This window comes from Protopterus annectens, chromosome 9.part0, assembly GCF_019279795.1.
Source record: "Protopterus annectens isolate FY-2018-M chromosome 9.part0, PAN1.0, whole genome shotgun sequence".
NCBI lineage: Eukaryota > Metazoa > Chordata > Ceratodontiformes > Protopteridae > Protopterus > Protopterus annectens.
Window position 1 is genome coordinate 1766476257 of NC_056743.1, and position 19960 is coordinate 1766496216.

The 19960-nt window shown below is 43.8% G+C and overlaps 1 protein-coding gene across 4 annotated transcripts in view; it reads left to right on the forward strand.

Moving 5' to 3' along the window:
• The window catches only part of PRKCSH (protein kinase C substrate 80K-H), a 1389498-nt gene that overhangs the window by 823131 nt on the left and 546407 nt on the right, over positions 1–19960 (forward strand). The gene's annotated exons all lie outside the window — the stretch shown is intronic.

Below are 19960 nucleotides of genomic sequence, written 5' to 3' on the forward strand. Positions count from 1 at the left end.
GTTTACAATTTTCCATCAGAATAATGGGCAGTAAGGAATGTGTTTTGCAAATTACTGGAGGAATGGTTTAGCTGCACTTGCATTTTATGAAGTAGGTGCATGTTGGCCGAAGCAACAGTAGTTGCATGTTAGTAGCTATCTAGTGCCCTTGTGCTGTGTCAGTGGCTTAGGAATGTGTCAGCAGAAAATTGCAGATTGGTCTGGACAGATTTATTTCTCATTGTAAGTAAATTCTGCATCTTGATTCCTGTGCTCGTAATCACAGGTGAACTGTGTAAATGAGAAGTTGTATACTTGTCATGTCCCATCACCCTTTTCTTTCTGACTGTCCATCTGTTTCTCTGAATGTATACTTTCTTGCTTCTCACATCTTACACTGCTGGACCTTTGCTGCAAATTGTTCATGGAACTCTTGTGAAATAAGAGATTGGTGTTCTCCTGGTATGTCTATTTCATCAGAGCCTTAGACAAAGTAGCACCATCCCAGTATAACATTTTGCTCTTGAAGCACTTAGAATCTATGAGCATCCTTTTTCCAAGGAAAAAGGTACGCATGGTGTGTATAAAGTAATTTTCTGCTGACGTTTTTGTTTCATTAGTTGTAGAAGTTTGTTTCACTTAAAGATTACAGATGATGGGGGGAGTAAAAGTGCACTGATTACTTGGAATACATCTTGTAGTTTGATGTTGTGGTGGCTGTTACACTAGGTTTCTACTTTACTGGACTGTCTTCAGACTGAGTACTTGTCACCACCTTGCTGAAGTGCATCGTTTAGTTCTTTTCTTTTTTGATGAAGTCCACTTTTTTGCTGTTTTAGATGCAAGTGTTAATTTTAAATTTTCATTGCTACTTTTAGATCTTAATGATCTTAATCTGGTGTGTCTGTAGAGGTGAAGTTATGTCCATATGAATCTTGCCTTTTCTGCCCTCATATAATGGCAGACATGCCACCATGCCGGACACCTCAGTACCCTCAAAAACAAGAATCAGTCTATTTTCTTTAGAGTTGAGTGGAAATGAGTTCTTGACTCTTCTCAATTAGCTGTCTCAGTGAATAAAGACACATTTTATATTAAGATGTTGACCACATTGCACTGTTGCAGTGCGTGAAAGGGCTGGAAAGAGATATGTAAAGAAATATAGAGAGTAGTAGAAAGTAAGTTGGGAGAAGAGCAGTTTGGATTCAGATCAGGATACAGTACAACCAACCCAAAGTTTGCAGCAAGACGTATAGTGGAGAAAAAGCTGGAATCCAGTTTGGACACTTGTAGGCTTTGGAGAAAGCATACAAGAGGGTCCCAAGAGAGTTAATTTGGCCAGTCTTGCAATGGTTCAAAGTCCTAGAATCTTTAGTAAAAATAATGCAGACTGTGTATGTACAAGGACTCGGTGACACAAGTACAGACAGTTTTCAGACTCAAGTGAATGGGCATCTTTGAGCCCACTCCAGTTAATGCTGATGATGGGCTACATCAAGCAGGTCGGCTGCAGATAATGTAGATCTATGAGCAGACTCTAAACAGGAATATTAGTAAATGTTAGGGGCCCGGAAAGCAAACATGTAGGCACATGGCAATTAACTGAGTCCAGTAAGACAGCGGTTATGGGTGCAAATGGGGGAAATTTGGAAGATAGAAGGAAAAATAGTGGAACAAGTTACAGCTTCAGGTATCTGGGATGTGTGATTGAAGAGGAGGGAAATCTGAATGAGGCAGTCAAATCTAGAATCAGCCACAGTTCAGCCAGCTGGCCCAGTATCAGGTGTAATGTTAGAGACATGAATGCCAAAGAAGCTGAGAAAAGTATACAAAACAGTGGGTTGATCCTTGCTGCTCTAAGGTGGTGAAACCTGGACAGTGAAGGTAGAGTAGCTGAGGAGGTTTGTGAGGATGGAAATGAAGTGCCTTAGATGGGTAATAGGCTGTACACTGTGAGGCACACTCAGAAATGAGGATATCAGGACAGAAGAGAAAGTAGCCCCAGTAATAGTGAGTAAATAGAACAGGTTGTGGAGGTTTGGTCACGTGCAGAAAAGCAGAAGGCGATATTAGTAAATCAGCCAAACCTAGAGATTGATGTAGTGCATGAGAAAAAGTTAACAGTTGGACAGGACTGTCGAAGAGGGTAGGAGATTGGCTGTGAATTAAGAGAGGTGGCAACAGCTGATGTGATGCTGTGATCCCATGTAAAATGAAAAGAAGGTGATTGGTGATGATGACTTGGCCATTTATCAGGACTAACAAGCCAGGCAGAGAGAGCCAAACGTAAAGACCTGCCTGTTCATATCAGCTGTCTGGAATGACTAAATTTGGAAGGCAGTAAATTTCTCTGAATTCAGTAGAGAAATATTCTGATGCTGGGGTAGAGCTAGGCACAACATAATCATCTGAGAATAGCATTAAGGAGAGGTTATTTCCATGTTGCTGTAGTCATTGCAGCTCTTCAGAATAGCTTCTTGATTCAGTGGTTGAGAGGTAAACTGAAAAGCTTCTCTTGACTAGGTTCAAGGTAGTGGTCCACTCTGCAGTCTTTTCACCCTTGAACAATAAGTAGCTCTACCACCAGGTGGTGTACTACTACAAGAAGTTCCTTTTGACTGTAGTGTGTGTGGTAGAATCAGCTGCTTTATGTATGATTATCTGCAAGCATGATTTATGTGCTAGTCATGCTGTTTAATCTTTGCACCATATTGTCAGGACTTAATTTTGATCAGTTTTCAAGTAGTTCATAGATAGCACAGATAGCTTATGTAACTGGTGTGACAGACTTTTTTTTAAACACCTTATTAAACTTGACATTAAAAATGTGATTTAGGTACATGTACAGAGAATAAAAGAAACCATATTAATGTTTCTTTTATTTTTTACACTGTGCGTTTTGACAATTTTCGTTCACTCCGGCATTATATAAATTGCTCAGTTCCTACTTTAGCTTAAATTAGTTCAGAACACTATTCTGCATGTGTAGTTCCCACAAATTCCATTTAATTTCTGTGCAATTTGCTCCTTTCCTTTTCTAAAGATCCCACACTTCGTCCTTGTATCTCCTTTACAGTATTCAGCACTTCAGTTAGACTTGGTTTAGATTTTGATTTCCATTTTCTAGTAATTGCTGTTTTGTAATGAATAGCATTAAGCTCATACTGTACCTTGCTAATCTTGGGCTGATTGTCACCAGTGGTAGGGTTTTCTACCTCCATTCAGAATCCATGTCTGTTTCTTGTTTAGACTCTCCAAAATGTATGCATCCAGATTTACCCTCAACTTAATTGTCTGTAGACTTTTGTGAGGTTAGTTACTGTTGTGGCTCCAAGCATTTGAAGATCTGAGTGAAAATGTGGTTGTTTTTTTTTTGTTTTGTTTGTTATCCGGGTAAATGAACTGTTCCATGGACCCCTTTTTCAGTCACAAGTTGGACCAGATGTCATAAACAACCTGCAATAATTGACATTTGATTGTAAGTTATAATTAGTGTTGTGTAGATCACTCAAGGAAGATGAGATTATAAAATGGTATTAGAGAAAGAGGAAAAAAGTATGATATGTATAGTATTTATGTAATTAGATATTTGGTTAAGTTAGCAAAGACCAAACTGTAGTATTCCTGAAGAGGTGGCACCTTGAAAATTGCATCTTTCCAGTAAGTAATATTGCATACTTATCCTGGATCCTTAAAGCAGCTACAGTTTGTAGGATCATAGGAGGTTACCAGGCTAATGGCCCTGGTGCCCTTCCAAACCTAGCCAAGAGTTTATACCCAAAAAAGAAACCTCAGTCAGCACCTATCACCTCTGTCAGTGAAGGACTCAGGTGGAACCCCTAGGACAAATTTGTGGTTTCCCATCCACTCAAAAAAGGTTGCGCTTGAAGAGGGTCAGCGAGGTACTCCGACATTTATGGGAAGCCTATTCCAGAGATGGGGCAGCCTTTGGGAGACAAACTGGTCTCTCCAGCAGGGTTTGTTGATGTCTCATATTAGATTTAGGCATTTCGACTGGGTAATGCACGAGGAGTTAGACTTATGGATGTGGAGCACTTCTAGTAGGGCAGAGTCCGATATTGCCTTGTAGGTGAGACACAAATCACCACTGAGCAATCTGTATGGTACTGAGTAGAGTGATATTGATTTGAGCCTGTCCGCATAGGACAGATGTTGGAGGCCATGGATTCTGGTTGTGAGGTATTTCTGTGGCCTTTCCAGTTGGTGCAGGTGTTTGGAGAGGTACATACCAAACAGGGCGTTATAACTCAATTATTGGCCTAATGAGGGAGGACTACAAAGAGGTAGTAACCTCCTTTATTCTGGATGCAATCCCTTTACTTATGAGATAAACCAAGTAAAAGGCTTTTCTGACCACTGCCACTACATGATGGTCGAATGTGAGATTGTTGTCAACCTGAGTATCAGGTCTGTCACCACAGGTTGTGTGCTGCTGGGGTTGGCGTTGATGTGGTAATCAGTAGGAGCTGTGTTTTGCCGATTTGTATGATGATACTTTTTTTTGCGTTTAACTTAAGGCCATGACTTTGGCACCAGTCATTTGTTGCTGTGAGACGCACTTGTAGTATGGTAACTTCATTTGGGGAGTCAGTGACAGCACCCAGCTTGCAGTTGTCTGCAAACTTGGTCAGCCACAGGCCTTATGTCTCTGCTGGGACCTGTGAGAAGTAGATGCCAAACAGTAGGTGTCCCAGGACAGATACTTGGGGAACACCACTAATGACAGGTCTGCTATCAGAGGTGGAGGTGCCTATTTTGACCGTATGGGTCCTATCCGTGAGCCAGTTGGCCACCCACTTGATGAGAAAGGGATTTACACCAAGTTGTGCTAGCTTTTTGATGATGCCTGAGTGGGGGATTGTGTCAAAGGCATTGGCCAGGTCAAGGTAAGCTGTGTACTAACTTTCCCTCATCCAGGGCCTTGGTGACTGTGTAAATGAAGTCATCCAGGTTCAACAGGCAAGATCTGCCCTTGACGAATCTGAACTGGGTGGGGTCAAGTGCTTGGAGATTATGTCCTTGTTTATAACATCCATAATAATGCTCTCTATGGCTTTACAGATCAGACTTGTCAAGCTAATGGGGTGATAGTTTCCATTGTCAGTAGTGGCACCACCTTTGTGCAAGGGGATGACAATAGCAGTTCTCTACTCTGCTGGAATGAAGCCTGTACTTAGGCTGAGGTTGAATAGGGTGCTCAATGGCGAAGCTAGCTCTTGCTGGAGATGGTGTAGAATGCAGCCTGGGAATACAATACGGTCCCATGGAAGCTGTGTTCTTTGCCTTGGATAGGGCCTTTAACACTTGATCTATGGGAGATGTGAGGTGCTGGACAAGTATCGGGGATGAAGTTTGCACTGAACCTATTTGCTAGCAGGTTGGCTAAGTCAACATGGTCAGTGTAAGTGGTACTGTTAAGTACTAATTTGGAACAAACCTGGGCTTTGCCATGGATGTTCCTGACATAACTGAAGAAGGCTTTGTGGTTTCCCTTTGTTTTGGAGGCTAGTTTCAATTCATAATTGGCTTTGGAGGTTTTTTACTAGTCATCTAATTTGCTTGTTGAGGCTGAGGAAGGAGTTTTTCCAATTTGGAATTTGTTCTTTTTACCCTTGGACAACAGTTTCTTCCTTTTGTTAGAAAGCCTGTTGATAGAGGATGTCCACCAGACAGGTTTGTTTTTCCTTGAGGAGCAGGTTTTAGTTCTGTTGGGTATGGCTGAGTCAATGCAGTTGTACAGGTGCTTGTATACTGCATTAGCATACTGTTCAGCATAGGTGTCTGCATCCTCTGAGGGGAGTGGTGGTGTGAAACTACTGATACTCTCCCTTAGGAGGTTGTAGTCAGCTTTTGAGAAGTTTTTTAGCTTGGTTACAGCTGGGGTGAGGTTGCGTGGGATAGAAACTTTGAGACAGACCGATGATCTGATCTCACCAGGGAAGTACATACTATGGGAGTGGTGCAGTGGTCGCCCGTGTTGGTGACAACCAAGTCTAGAATGTTATCTTGCCTTGTGGGGGGATGAGACAAGCTGATCTAGTGTGTTAGAGATTTGATGAAATCAAGGAATTGTTGGGCGAGTGCATTAGTGCTGGAATAGTTCATCCAGTCTGTGGTGGAGTAGTTGAAGTCAACAAGGATCAGGGTGTTAGGGGATACCGTGGAGTCAAGTAGGGCCAAGTAGGAGAAGTCTGTGCCCTGAGTCATTGAGCAGGGTCTGTAGCTGGCTATAACTTGGGTGGGTTTCTTGCCAACTGTCAGTTGCATCTGGAGTAATTCCAGTGTGTCATGCTGGCAAACCAGTCTGGAGGTGTGCCTGTTCATAATGAAGATAGAGAATCCACCCCCGTTGGTCTTCCCAACTTCATTTTGGGGTTGGAATGTGTGGAATGAGGTATAGCTTGGTAAGGCAGGGGTGCTCTCCGCAGCCCTGAACCAAGTTTCTGTGACCACACAGACATCAGCATCTTCCAGTGTGAGGAGAGCCTCCAGTGAGTGTATTTTCATGTTAAGACTCATAGCGTTAAGCCGCATGACTTTCAATTTGCTTTTTGGCAGATCTTTTATGTTGGAAGATTTGTCTTTGGGACGTAGCCTAAAAAGGCACAGTTGGTGAGGCAAGAGCCTTGGCCAGGATCTGGAATCCAAGGGGGTGACAAGTGGAGGCCATCTCTGGCAAAACATCCCTTGGAAAGACACCAGAAACTAAGCCAATTGTTGAAGTCAGTTATTTTTTGTTGGTATTGTGGTATCATTCTTGGTGTAGGTGGGATGCTGCTTAGGGCTAGGGTCATACCTGCCAGGGATACATACTCTGAGAGCTCAGTCATGTCTCTCGCCATATAGTTCAGGGAGGTATGTCTCAAGTCATTCACACCAACATGGACAATGACAGAGTCGTACCTGTTGTGGAGAGACTTAAGTGCATGCATGATGTGGTGGATTCTGGCACCTGACAGACAACTGACCGTGACAGTGTCTCACGGTTGAGTGACCAATGACTAGTATGTTTGATTTATTGTTATGCCTTATGGGCTGGCTGCGTTGGTTTATTCTTATGCCTTATGGTCTGTTTGTGAGACACTGGTGTGTTGCCTGCTGTGTGTGATGTGTTTGGTGGGGTTCCTATTAGATGACTGGGGACGCATTCTATGAAATACGTCTTGGTCGAACTTAAAACAAGGAAAAGGCAAAATAGCGAAGTGGCTTTTAAGCAAATTCTTTCCCAGGGGAAAGAATTTGCTTGGCCACTTCCATTACTTTGCCATTTTCAGCAATGTAGTGCAATCTTGGAGTTGGTACATTTAAGTAGGGGGTGTGAGGGGTACTGCCTCCCACATCGGGGGGTGTGGATGGGATGAAGCCCCCTCACTTTCTTTCAATTTTTTTTTTTTTTTTTTTTTTTTTTTTTTGGAGCAGCAATTTTTTTTCCCTTGGAAAAAAAATCACTGTTCTGAGCTTAGGAGATTGTAAGCTTTAGCTTACATGTGGTCGATTATTCATCATTCGCTTTTTTAAGCGTTCGATGATGTAATGTAGACCCATTTGGTGATGTGTGTGAAATGTTTGAGTGTGTGTTTTGGAGGTCTCTGCTCTTTAGGTAAGTTTTTATTGAGGATCTTGTAAAACACAAAACAAAACCACGACCGACCTGGAAACGAACCTTTTATTCACACAGTTAAAGCGCTTTTTGGCTTACTATAGTTAGCCTTCTTCAGAACAATTACACAATAAATTCCACATTCTTTGACTGGGATGTCCAAGTGTGAGGCATGTAATATGTGTAAGCATATACACGTCAATAACTTCTTCATGGTAGATGAAATTAAATATAAATTACGTAACGGGTACAACTCTAATTCCAGAGACATTGTTTACTTAGCTAAGTGCACCTGTTGTCCTGCCTTCTACGTAGGAAAAACTGAGCGGAGGCTCAGAGATAGAATTTACGAACATATGTATGCCATCTACCACAAGAAGGCTGACAACGCACTAGCGAAACATATTAATCTTTATACTGACCACTCATTTAAATTTATGGTGATTGATAACATAGAATGTAACCCTAGGGATGGTCCACATTCTCTAAAGTTATTAGAATTAGAATTGAAATGGCAGGTTAAATTAGATGCAGGTAGGTTCCCTGGGCTTAATGATGCTCTTTCAATCGGTGTCCTTTTGAAACTAAAAAGTTTGGCGAGATAGGTTTTTAATATACTTTTTATGCATGTTTTTTTTATATATATTTAATGTTACACGAAGATGCACATTAGACATATGCTATGTTTATTTTTATTTCAATTTTAGTTAATTTAGTTTATTGAGCAATTTTAGTTATGTAGAAGCAGGTGTTTGAGTCTAACTGAGAAAAGTATTCATGTGCACTTTAAATGTTAAATATTTTTAATTTTACATTTAATTGTTTAATGAGGTACTAATTGTTGAAATTTTGCGCCTTTTTTACTATAAAAAGAATGTGGAATTTATTGTGTAATTGTTCTGAAGAAGGTTAACTATAGTAAGCCAAAAAGCGCTTTAACTGTGTGAATAAAAGGTTCTTTTCCAGGTCGGTCGTGGTTTTGTTTTGTGTTTTACAAGTTTGTTTTTGTGGAGTTTACTTTTTCGAAGTTTTATTGAGGTTCTGACATTAGTTATATTTTGAAATGTGTAAGTAGATATAATTTATTTTCTGTATTTATTTTATTTGCTTTTTTGTGAGATGTTCCAACATGCTAGAACAGCTTTAGAGAAGTCTTTTTTTATCTTTGAATCTGTATTTTCCTCCAGCACTGTCGACTGTGCTTCTGATTTGTTAAAGTATTTTATAAGGGAAGGCAGTATGCTCCTCAAAGATTTGCTGTAGCTGTCACATATACCCCTCAATCTCTGCAATCCTCTACCTTCTGGGTGGCATCTGTCCTGCAACCCCCAGCTGTGTGCATGATGCTGACGTGGTTCTTATTTAGCCACCTTCCTAGGGCCCTCGCACCATTGATTTTCCTTGTTTGCTCAGAAGCCAAATTAGTCACCAGTGTCCTGTGCATTTACTTGTTTATAACTAGTGCCCTATTTAAAAGCAGAGTGCTGCTTGTCAGGCATGCTGTGGGTGTTTCCTACAGAATGAAGGTCTTTGAGTATACTTTAAGTTTTACATTCTTTGTGCTACATTTAGAAACGTCTTTTTCATCTGTATAGGCCAGTGACAGGCTAAGCTCCATGAATACCAGGAATATTGTGATGTTCATCGTGTGACACTACTGCAGTCATTACACTTGGGTTATCCTGCCGTCAGGCGGTTCCCCAGCTGGCCTGAGTTCCAAAGTCTTGGTCCGGCATCGGTTGCTGTCACCTCCTCCCTGACGTTAGTGCGACAGGGGTATATAAGATGCAGCCGACACCATTTTGTTTAGTCTTTCTTGCCACGCGGTGCCCGAAGCAAAAGCAGTTCGCAAGTGCTGGTCGGCCTACTCCTGAGATTTTTATTCCGAATCCAGAACCGAAGTCTTCTACAAAGCTAAGTACCCCTTTGGGGAAACTTTTTCTTGCCTCAGACCGATGTCAGTAAAAGTTAATAACTGTATTTCTTGTGGGAAGCAAATGCCTCATAAGGATTTCCATTCTTATTGTACCCCATGCCTAGGCCCAGACCACGACGTTACTGGTTGTCGGTTTTGTGCTAAGTTTAATAAGCGCACTATTAAACATCGGTTTGATTTTGATTTTGCCCGACATTACTTTGGCAGAAAATTTAATTATACCATGCCGTTGGAACTTCCGACGACTAGTATTCATAAAAAGCTCAAAGACAAGGACAGGCATCCGAAGCCCAAAACTGGCGAGGAAGCCTCTTCTAGGCCAGTCACCGGTTCTCCGGATGTTCATCGTGCATACAGCTGCAGTAATAACATATGGGTTCTCTGCTGTCAGGCGGTCCCTCAGTCGGCCGAATTCCAAAGTCTAGGTCTGGTGTCAGTTGTTGTCGCTTCTTTTCCTAACATCAGAGAGGCAGGAGTATATAAGACACAGCCGACGCCATTTTCTCCAGTCTTTTTTGCCGCACGGTGCCCGAAGCAGAAGCAGTTCGCAAGTGCCGGTCGGCCAGCTCCTGAATTTACGAAAAATTTGGAAACCGAAGTCTTCATTAAAGCTAAGTACCCCGTTGGGGAAACTTTTCTTGCCTCAGACCGATGTCAGAAAAAATTAACAATTGTATTTCTTGTGGGAAGCAAATACCGCATAAGGATTTCCATTCCCTTTGCATACCTTGTTTAGGCCCAGACCACGACGTCTCAGGCTGCCGCTTTTGTGCTATTTTCCTTGTTTAGGCCCAGACCACGACGTCTCAGGCTGCCGCTTTTGTGCTATTTTCCTTGTTTAGGCCCAGACCACAACGTCTCGGGCTGCCGCTTTTGTGCTATTTTCTATAAACGCACTATCAAGCGTCGGGCGGAATTCGCCCAACATTTATTTGGTAAAGCATTTGATTATAAAATGTCGTCTGAGACTCCGACTACCGTTTTGTCCAAAAAACCCAAGGACAAGGACCGACACGTGAGGGCCGCGGTCTCCACTGACACCACGCCAAAACCGGCTACACGTGGTCCGGTTCTCAGCGAGACGCCTATACAGTCCCTGACTACTGGCGACACTTCTTTGGCAGGGTCTTCTGTACCCAAGACCGCAGGTACCTCGGCCCATACCCAGACTACAACCACCGAAGCCACCGTGAGTGTCGAGTCTCCTAATGTGGACTGATCCACTTCCACCCATGGTGTCTTTAGACCCTCATCTTCCTTTTCCATTAAGGCCTTTACTAAGTCCAAATCAGCCAGGCATCCCAAAAGGCCTGTTGCACAGGGCCCATCCACAAGCCCCATGCCTAAAAAACAGATGCTTAAAATGGCTGAGGATTTAATTACTCTTTTCAGGGGTTCCCAACCCCCTCCTGACAAGAGGCCCAGAGTGGAGGAAGATTCTCCCTCTTCTGATCAGGGCTCCATTTTTTCAGAACACTCTGATGTAGAAGAACAATCTTACTCCCCTTTTGAAGATTCTGATGCAGAGCAATCCATTCCTTCTGTATCTCCCCCTGAGGATTATTCTTTTGGGGAAACCTTGCACACTTTGAGGGAACACTTCCATTGGGAAGGCCAAGACTTTTCTGATTCCAAGAAAAGACTGAGGGAATTTATTTTGTTACCTCAACACAGGCCTCTGGCGATACCTCCTGTCTTGGATGTACTTGATGATGTTTATTCGGAGGCTTGCCTTAACCCGTATTCCCTGCCTCCTGCCCCAGTCAAGCCTGATAGGTACTACAGAGTTCCTAACTCTCACCAGTTTCTTTTCAAAAGCCATAATGCTGACCCTGAAACCATTTCTCAAGGCCCCAAGGGAATGAAAGCCTCTACTGCTAAGAATCCACTACCTTCCGAAAGAGAGTCAAGATCCTTATAAAGGTGGGGAAAAAAGGTATATACCTCGGCCACCCTAGCCATGAGGGCCTTAAATTGTCAGTTTCATATGCTTAAATACCAGCAGATGTCCTTCAAGAATGCAACTGCAGTCATAACATGTGGGTTGTCCTGCCTCAGGCAGCCCTCGGTCGGCTGGATTCCAAAGTCTGGGTCCGACGTCGGCTGATGTAGCATTTCTCTCCGACGTCAGAGCGGCTGGAGTACATAAGCATCAGCCAACGCCATTTTCTTCAGTCTTTCTTGCCGCACGGTGCCCGAAGCAGAAGCAGTTCGCAAGTGCCGGTCGGTCAGCTCCTGTATTCTACGATACCGAAGTCATCAAAAAAGCTTAGTACCCCGTTGGGGACCTTTTCTTGCCTCAGCCGATGTCAGAAATTACTGAAAAAGTTAACAATTGTCTTTTTTGTGGTAAACAAATACCTCATAAGGATTTCCACTCTTACTGCCTCCCTTGCCTGGGCCCAGACCACGACGTCTCGGCCTGTGTAGCCTGTGCTCGCTTCAACAAGCGCACTCTCAGGTGCCGGGCGGAATTCGCTGAAGATTTTTTCGGCGATAAATTTGCCTATACCATGCTGTCGGATCTTCCGACATCGCAAACTCCCAAAAAGCGAAAAGACCGGGACCGACATCCTCGGCCCGCGTCTACCACCGACTCCACTCCAAAACCTAGCACGAGTGCTCCGGTTCCCTCTGAGACGGTCTCTCCACCGCTCCGAACCGAAGACACAGCATTTCCGACTATTCCGATTCCAGACATTACTCTGCCAGTTATAGACTTTCCTCCGGATACCGAAACCGAGGAAATGCCCGAGACCATTGCTGTAGACAAGGTCACTCCTGCACGTGGAGCTGCCAGGCCTCCTATGGCCATGTCTATTAAGGCCTACACTAGGGCTAAGGCAGCCAGCAAAACAAAGCATGTTACTTCTAAATCCTTACCTCAGCTGACTCCGGAGACACAAATTATGTCCATGGCTGCTGATTTAATTTCCATGATTAGAGGTTCACAGGCCCATCTTGAGAGAGCATCACAGCCTCCTCCTGATAAAAGGCCCCGGGTTGACCCCCTCTGACCCTACTCCTTCAGATGAAGAGGGCTCTGTCCACTCTGATAGCCAGGAAGAGCTCTTCCAGACCTATGAGGACTGGGATGCAGAAGATTCCATCCCTTCGGCCTCCCCTCCTGAGGATATTTCTTTTGGGGAAGTTCTGCACACCATGAGGGAACATTTCAAGTGGCAGGGTCAGGAATATTCTGATTCTAGGAAATGCCTTAGGACTTTCCTTAAGAAGCCTCAGCACAGGCCCTTAGCTATTCCTCCTGTACTTGATGTTCTGGATGATTTGTATTCTGACTCTAGTGCTACCCCTGATTCTCTTCCTCCTGCTCCAGCCAAGCCAGACAGGTATTACAGGGTCCCAGAAACTCATTCCCATTTATTCAGGGCCCATACTGCTGATTTGGAAACTGTTTCACAGGGGCCTAAAGGAGTTTCAGCCTCCACCTCAAAAATCCTTTGCCCTCCAACAGGGAAGCAAGGTCATTAGAGAGATGGGGCAAAAAGGTTTACACATCCACTACCTTATCTATGAGAGCTTTAAATTGCCTTTTTCATATGTTACAATATCAGGATTATCTCTTAGAAGATTTACAAAAAACATTAGCTTCTCCTGATCCTTTAGACAGGAAGACTTTGCAGGAAGCTGTACATAACACTCAGCAAGTAAGCAATCACTTCCTGCAGTGTGGATATGATGCACTGGAAGCTTCATGTAGGGCAGCTATGACAGGGGCAGTGATTCGTAGACATGCTTGGTTAAAAGATCAACCTCTACCAGATCATGTAAAAGCAAAACTTCTGGATGCACCTTTGGGAAAGAACAAGCTTTTTGGTGCAAATGCTAAGGATGTGTTAAAGACCATTGAAGAAAAAGCAAAATCAGTTCAGACTGAAAGATTTCCTCCAGGTTCAACCCCCCAGATTCAGTAGGAATTGGCCTTCAAAAAACTGGTCCTTTCCTAATCCAGAAAAGTTTCAAAGGGGTAAGAACAGACGTGGCCGAGGAAGAGGCCAATACAGAGGCCCTTACAGGGGACGACAATGGCAGCCAGGAAACCAAAGAAGTGACGCAGGGGTTTCACCTGCCCAACAACCACAAACTCAATGACTTTCCTCTCCTACTGCCTACCAGGGAACAACTAGAAGCTCCCTTGGGTGGGAAATTATCTCTGTTTGCAGAAAACTGGCACAGATTGACAAAGGACAAATGGATTTTGGACATTATAGACCGAGGGTACAGGTTTCATTTTCATACCTTACCAAGAAAACAAGGCATGCCAAACCTACCACAAAATTAAAGGGCAGAGGCTATCAAGCAAATCACTCTGCTGACTCGAATGAAAACAATAGAAAGAGTTCCACAACAAGAACAAGAACAGGGGTTTTACTCAAGACTGTTCCTTGTTCCAAGAAAAGAATCTCAATGGAGACCAATACTGGACTTGTCCGCATTAAACACCTTTCTCATAGTACCAAAGTTCAAAATGCTGACTCTACAGCAGCTCCTTCCCATGCTGGGCAAGGAGTCGTGGCTGATTACTCTGGACCTCAAGGAGGCATACCTGCATGTCCCTATCAGACACAGCTGCAGAAGATACCTCAGATTTCTTGCAGGGCCAGAGCATTATCAATTCTCAGCATTGCCATTTGGCTTATCTACTGCGCCCAGAGTATTTACAAAATGCCTGGCTTCAGTAATTGCTCATTGCAGGCTCCAGGGTATACAAATTTACCCATACCTGGACGACATATTGATGTTGACAAAAAACCTGGATTATGTCATACGATTACTTCAAGCTTTAGGATACACAGTCAACTTCCAAAAGTCAAGACTGCAGCCATCCCAGCAAATAATCTTCTTAGGAGTCAAACTACACACAGCCTCTCAGATGGCTTACCTGACAGAAGACAAGCAAGAGAAGTTAACTCATTACTTCAAAGGTTTAGCAAAACTCACCCAGCTGACTGCAAGGAGATTCCTACAGGCCCTGGGTTACATGGCATCCTGCATTCTACTGGTTCCATTAGCAAAACTACACATGAGAAAGCTTCAGTGGTACCTAAAAAGCATTTGGTCTCAACACAGCAACAACTTGGAGACAATCATACCACTCATTCCATGCCTACAAAAGGAATTCCTGCGGTGGGCCTCGGTGAGCAAGGAAAACACAGGTATGTCATTCAAAAAACCACAGATAACACAGACCATGACTACAGATGCCTCAGACCTTGGATGGGGGCACAAGGAAGGCAGGTGCATACAAGGACAATGGTCTCCAAAGGAAACACATCTGCATATAAACCAAAAGGAAATGCTGGCAGTAATGCATGCCATCGAGGCTTTTCAACACCAACTCCAGTAAGGCCATTTAATGATACGGACAGACAACACCACTGTGATGTGGTACATAAACAAGCAGGGGGGCACTCACTCTTACCCCCTTTGCAGACTGATAATGCAGCTTTGGGAGAAATCACTGAGCCTAAACATCCAGTTACAATCCCAGTTTGTTCCAGGAAAAGACAATGTGTTGGCGGACAGCCTAAGCAGGAATTTCACAGATCCACACGAGTGGAGGTTACATCCGAAGGCCTTCAGACAACTCACTTCGACATGGGGCAAGCCAGAAGTGGACCTATTTGCCTCTCACCTCAACCATCTTTTACCAAAATTTTGCACAAGGACATACCATCCAAAAGCTTGGAAAACAGATGCCCTCTCATTCAACTGGAACTCCCTAGCAATCTATGCATTCCCACCTCTGCCACTGATGACCTCAGTATTACTAAAGATCAAAGCAGAGTAGCCCAAGGGAATCATAATAGCTCCGGATTGGTCAAGACAACACTGGTACCCACTACTACGGAGCATGTCACACCAGGAGGTGGGCCCTCCCTCAGTGGCCTCTACTTTTGACTAAACACAATTTCGAAACACTGCATCCAAACCTTCAGACACTGCAGCTAACAGCCTGGGAGATCCCCTAAATAACTTCAGCTTATCTCTCCAAGGAAGTTCAGCGGATACTAACAGAGGCTCGAAGACCATCCACCAGAAAGGTTTACTTAGCAAAGTGGAAAAGATTCAGCAACTGGAATACCAGCAAGGGACATGATGCATCATTACTGAACATCCCACTTATTTTGGAATATTTGGCAGATATGTTAAAGAACGGCCTCTCATATTCTTCCATAAAGATACATGCATCTGCTATTTCAGCTAGATACAACACTGATCCTCCTGTTTTCTCACCCCTTACTAAGACAATTCCTCAGGGGAATCAAGAACATTAAGCCACCAAGAAAGGCCCCAGTGCCAGCCTGGGGCCTCAATTTTGTCTTAGAAAAACTGACTCTACCTCCTTTTGAGCCAGCAGCTTCAGTTGACTTGCAATTTCTCTCATGGAAGACAGCTTTCCTGTTGGCAATTACCTCAGCAAGAAGGGTTTCGGAGCTACAGGCCCTAATGGCAATACCACCCTTTATTATTTTCCATAGAGACAGTTTCATTAAGGACCAACCCTACTTTTATGCCAAAGGTGGTATCTAGGGTTTCTCTAAATCAAGCCATTCATCTGCCTGCTTTCTTCCCCAATCCTGGGAATAAGGGGGAAAGACTTTTGCATACCTTGGACATTCACAGACAACTTCGATACTACCTGGACAGAACCAAGGCCAGTAGGAAGTCTGAACAACTTTTTGTAGCTTACGCCCCTGCAGTCCAAGGAAAAGCAATTTCAAAACAGACTATTTCTAAATGGATTGGACATTGCATCAGATTCTGTTATTCCTTTCATGGAAAGACTGTTCCAGCCAATGTCAGACCACATTCCACCAGAGCTACAGCCACCTCTACAGCATTTTTAAGAGGGGTGCCTACCAAGGACATTCTAGAAGCTGCTACATGGAGCTCCGTGCATACATTCTCCAAACACTACAATCTCCCTCTATATTCCAGATCCAGAGCAGGCTTTGCTTCGGCAGTCCTGCAGGGGTTGATTGCCACACCATCTCTTTCCTAGTGCATACCTCCTCCCCCAGCTAAGCTATGGTATTCTACCCACATGTTATGACTGCAGTTGCATTCTTGAAGGACATAGTACAGTTTTGTACCTACCATAAATGTAGATGTCCGATAGACATGCAACTGCAGTCGGATTTTCGGCCCCTCCATACCCCTCTATGCCTAGGGTCCACTCCTATCCCTGTTACTCTTAGCTGGGGATATCTGTTATGGTGTATTTGTTTTATTGCTCATTTATTTGTTTGGAATCCTGTTTTTCTCTTCCAATTTGATTACAGCCTTCCTTGGAGGGCACCTGGCATCTGGGGCAAGAAACACTGAAGAAAATGGCGTCGGCTGATGCTTATGTACTCCAGCCGCTCTGACGTCGGAGAGAAATGCGACATCAGCCGACGTCGGACCCAGACATTGGAATCCGGCCGACCGAGGGCTGCCTGAGGCAGGACAACCCACATGTTATGACTGCAGTTGCATGTATATCGGACATCTACATTTATGGTAGGTACAAAACTGTACTTTTCTGTTATCACAATTAAGAAATAAAATGTCTCAACCTGAACAACCAGATTTGAAGGAGTTGCAGGATATGGTGCATAGTGCAGAACAAGTGGGTAAACACACCTTACAATGTGATTATGATGCCCTAGAGGCCTCAAGTAGAGCTGCAGTTACAGGATCAGTTATTCGTAGGCATGCATGGCTTAGGGAACAAATCTTGCCTGATCATGTGAAAGCTAAGTTGCTAGATGCTCCTTTACAAAATGATGTGCTATTTGGTACAAATGCTGAGGAGATACTACGGAAAATGGAAGAAAAAGCCAAATCTATGCAAACTGTCAAAGCTTTTCTACAGGTTCAACCACCACGTTTTAGCAGAAATTGGCCTTCTAAAAACTGGTCCTTTCCAGCCACGGACAGGCCCCAAAGAGGTAGATATAGGCGCACAAGGGGCAGAGGTCAATCACAAGGATCTTAGAGGCAGGCAATGGCAAGCTCCAGCACCAAGAGTTGGCGAAAACGGTGCACAGCAATACAGGAAAGAAACCCAATGACTTCCTCCTTTCCATGCCAAGAAAGTTTCAGCTGGCAGCACCCTTGGGAGGAAAGCTGGCATTATTTACAAGAAATTGGCATATGGTCACAACAGACAAATGGATCCTGGACGTTATAAACAGAGGCTACAGATTTCATTTTCACACTCTTCCAAAAATGAGAGGCATGCCAAACCTGCCACACAATCAAAGGGCAGAGGCACAACTACAAATTTCAAAGCTCATAGACATGAAAGCTATTCAAGAGGTACCTACTCACGAACAAGGTCAAGGTTTTTATTCCAGGCTATTTCTGGTACCAAGGAAAGGAACCGACTGGAGACCCATTTTGGACTTATCCATCCTAAACACATTCTTACTGCACCAAAATTCAAGATGCTCACATTACAGCAGCTTCTTCCCATGCTGGGCAAGGGGTTTTGGCTGGTAACATTGGACGTCAAGGAGGCATACCTGCATGTCCCAATCAGACAAAGCTGCAGAAGATACCTCAGATTTCTTGCAGGTTCAATCCACTATCAATTCTCTGCATTGCCCTTTGGCTTATCTACTGTGCCCAGAGTATTCATGAAATGCCTGGCATCAGTAATTGCCTACTGCAGACTTCAAGGGATACAAATTTACCCTTATTTGGATGACTGCCTGATCCAAGCGGACAGCAAGCACATACTTCTGGAACATCTGGCTTATGCAACACGGTTACTGAATGCTCTGGGATACACAATCAACAAAGAGAAATCCAGGCTAACACCAGCTCAGAAAACAACTTTCCAACTTGGACACAAACCTGGCCTATTTTACGCCAGAAAAGCAGAGGCAACTAACTCAATACTTCAAAATGCTAGCAAATTGTACCAGGCTTACTGCAAGGAAAATCCTGCAGGCTCTGGGCTTCATGGCATCTTGCATTCTTTTAATCCCATGTGCAAAGTTGCATATGAGGAAACTTCAATGGTACCTAAAAAATCTATGGTCTCAATACAGCCACAGTTTGGAAACAATAATACCAATAATTCCATGTTTGCAAAAGGAATTTCTGTGGTGGGCTCAAGCATGTCAAGCAAACACAGGTCTCCCATTCTGCAAGCCTCAAGCAAATCAAGTCATCACAACAGACACCTCAGATTATGCCTGGGGGGGCGCACATGACAGACAGGTGCATTCAGGGCAAATGGTCCCAAAAGGAAAAGCACCTTCACATCAATCAAAAAGAAATGCTAGCAGTGATAAATGCTATTATAGCTTTCAAGGACCTCCTGCATCCAGGTCAGTTATTGATAAGAACAGACAACACCACAGTTATGTGGTACATAAACAAACAAGGAGGAACACATTCATACCCCCTGTGCAGACTAGCCATGACACTTTGGAACTTGGCTGTGGAATGGAAAATCGAACTTCAAGCACAGTACTTGCCAGGTTTGGAAAACACGCTGGCAGACAATCTAAGCAGGAATATGACAGATCCACACGAATGGAGATTGCATCCTCAAGTGTTTACAAAGATAATCCAAGGGTGGGGTAGGCCAGACATAGATCTCTTCGCCTCCCACAGGAATCATCAATTGGAAAAGTTTTGTTCAAGGACCTCTCATCCAAAGGCCTGGAGAGTGGACGCCCTTTCAGTTGGGCAGCATGGACAGTTTACGCTTTCCCACCTCTGCCTCTTCTGCCCAAGGTGCTCTTGAAAGCAAGAGCAGAGAGACCAAAGATGATACTGATTGCTCCAGACTGGCCAAGACAACACTGGTACCCACTCCTGAGGAGCCTAACACATACTCCTCCCTGGTCCCTACCCCTAATGCCTCTTCTGCTGACTCAGCACAACTACAAAACTCTTCACAGTCAGCTGAAAACACTCAGTCTCGCTGCATGGAAAATTCCTTAACTCCTCAACAGATCTTACTCCCCAAAGAGGTACAGGATGTCATTTTGGAGGCCAGAAGGCCATCTACTAGAAAGGCTTACTCAGCAAAATGGAAACTGTTTTGCTCTTGGAATGAGAAAAAAGGCCAGGATCCTACAAAACTAAATTTGCCTCAGGTATTACAGTATCTAGCTGAGCTGCTGAACAGTGGACTTTCATTTTCCTCCATAAAAATCCATGCCTCAGCCATTTCTGCAGAATTCAACACAGATCCACCCTTATTCTCTCACCCACTCTTAAGACAGTTCCTCAGAAGGGCTAAGAATATAAGACCACCAAGGAAACAACCAGTGCCAGCCTGGGATCTTAATTATATTCTAGAAAAATTAACATTGCCTCCATTTGAACCAGCTGCCTCAGCAGATTTGCAACATTTGTCCTGGAAAACAGCCTTCCTTCTGGCCATTACCTCAGCT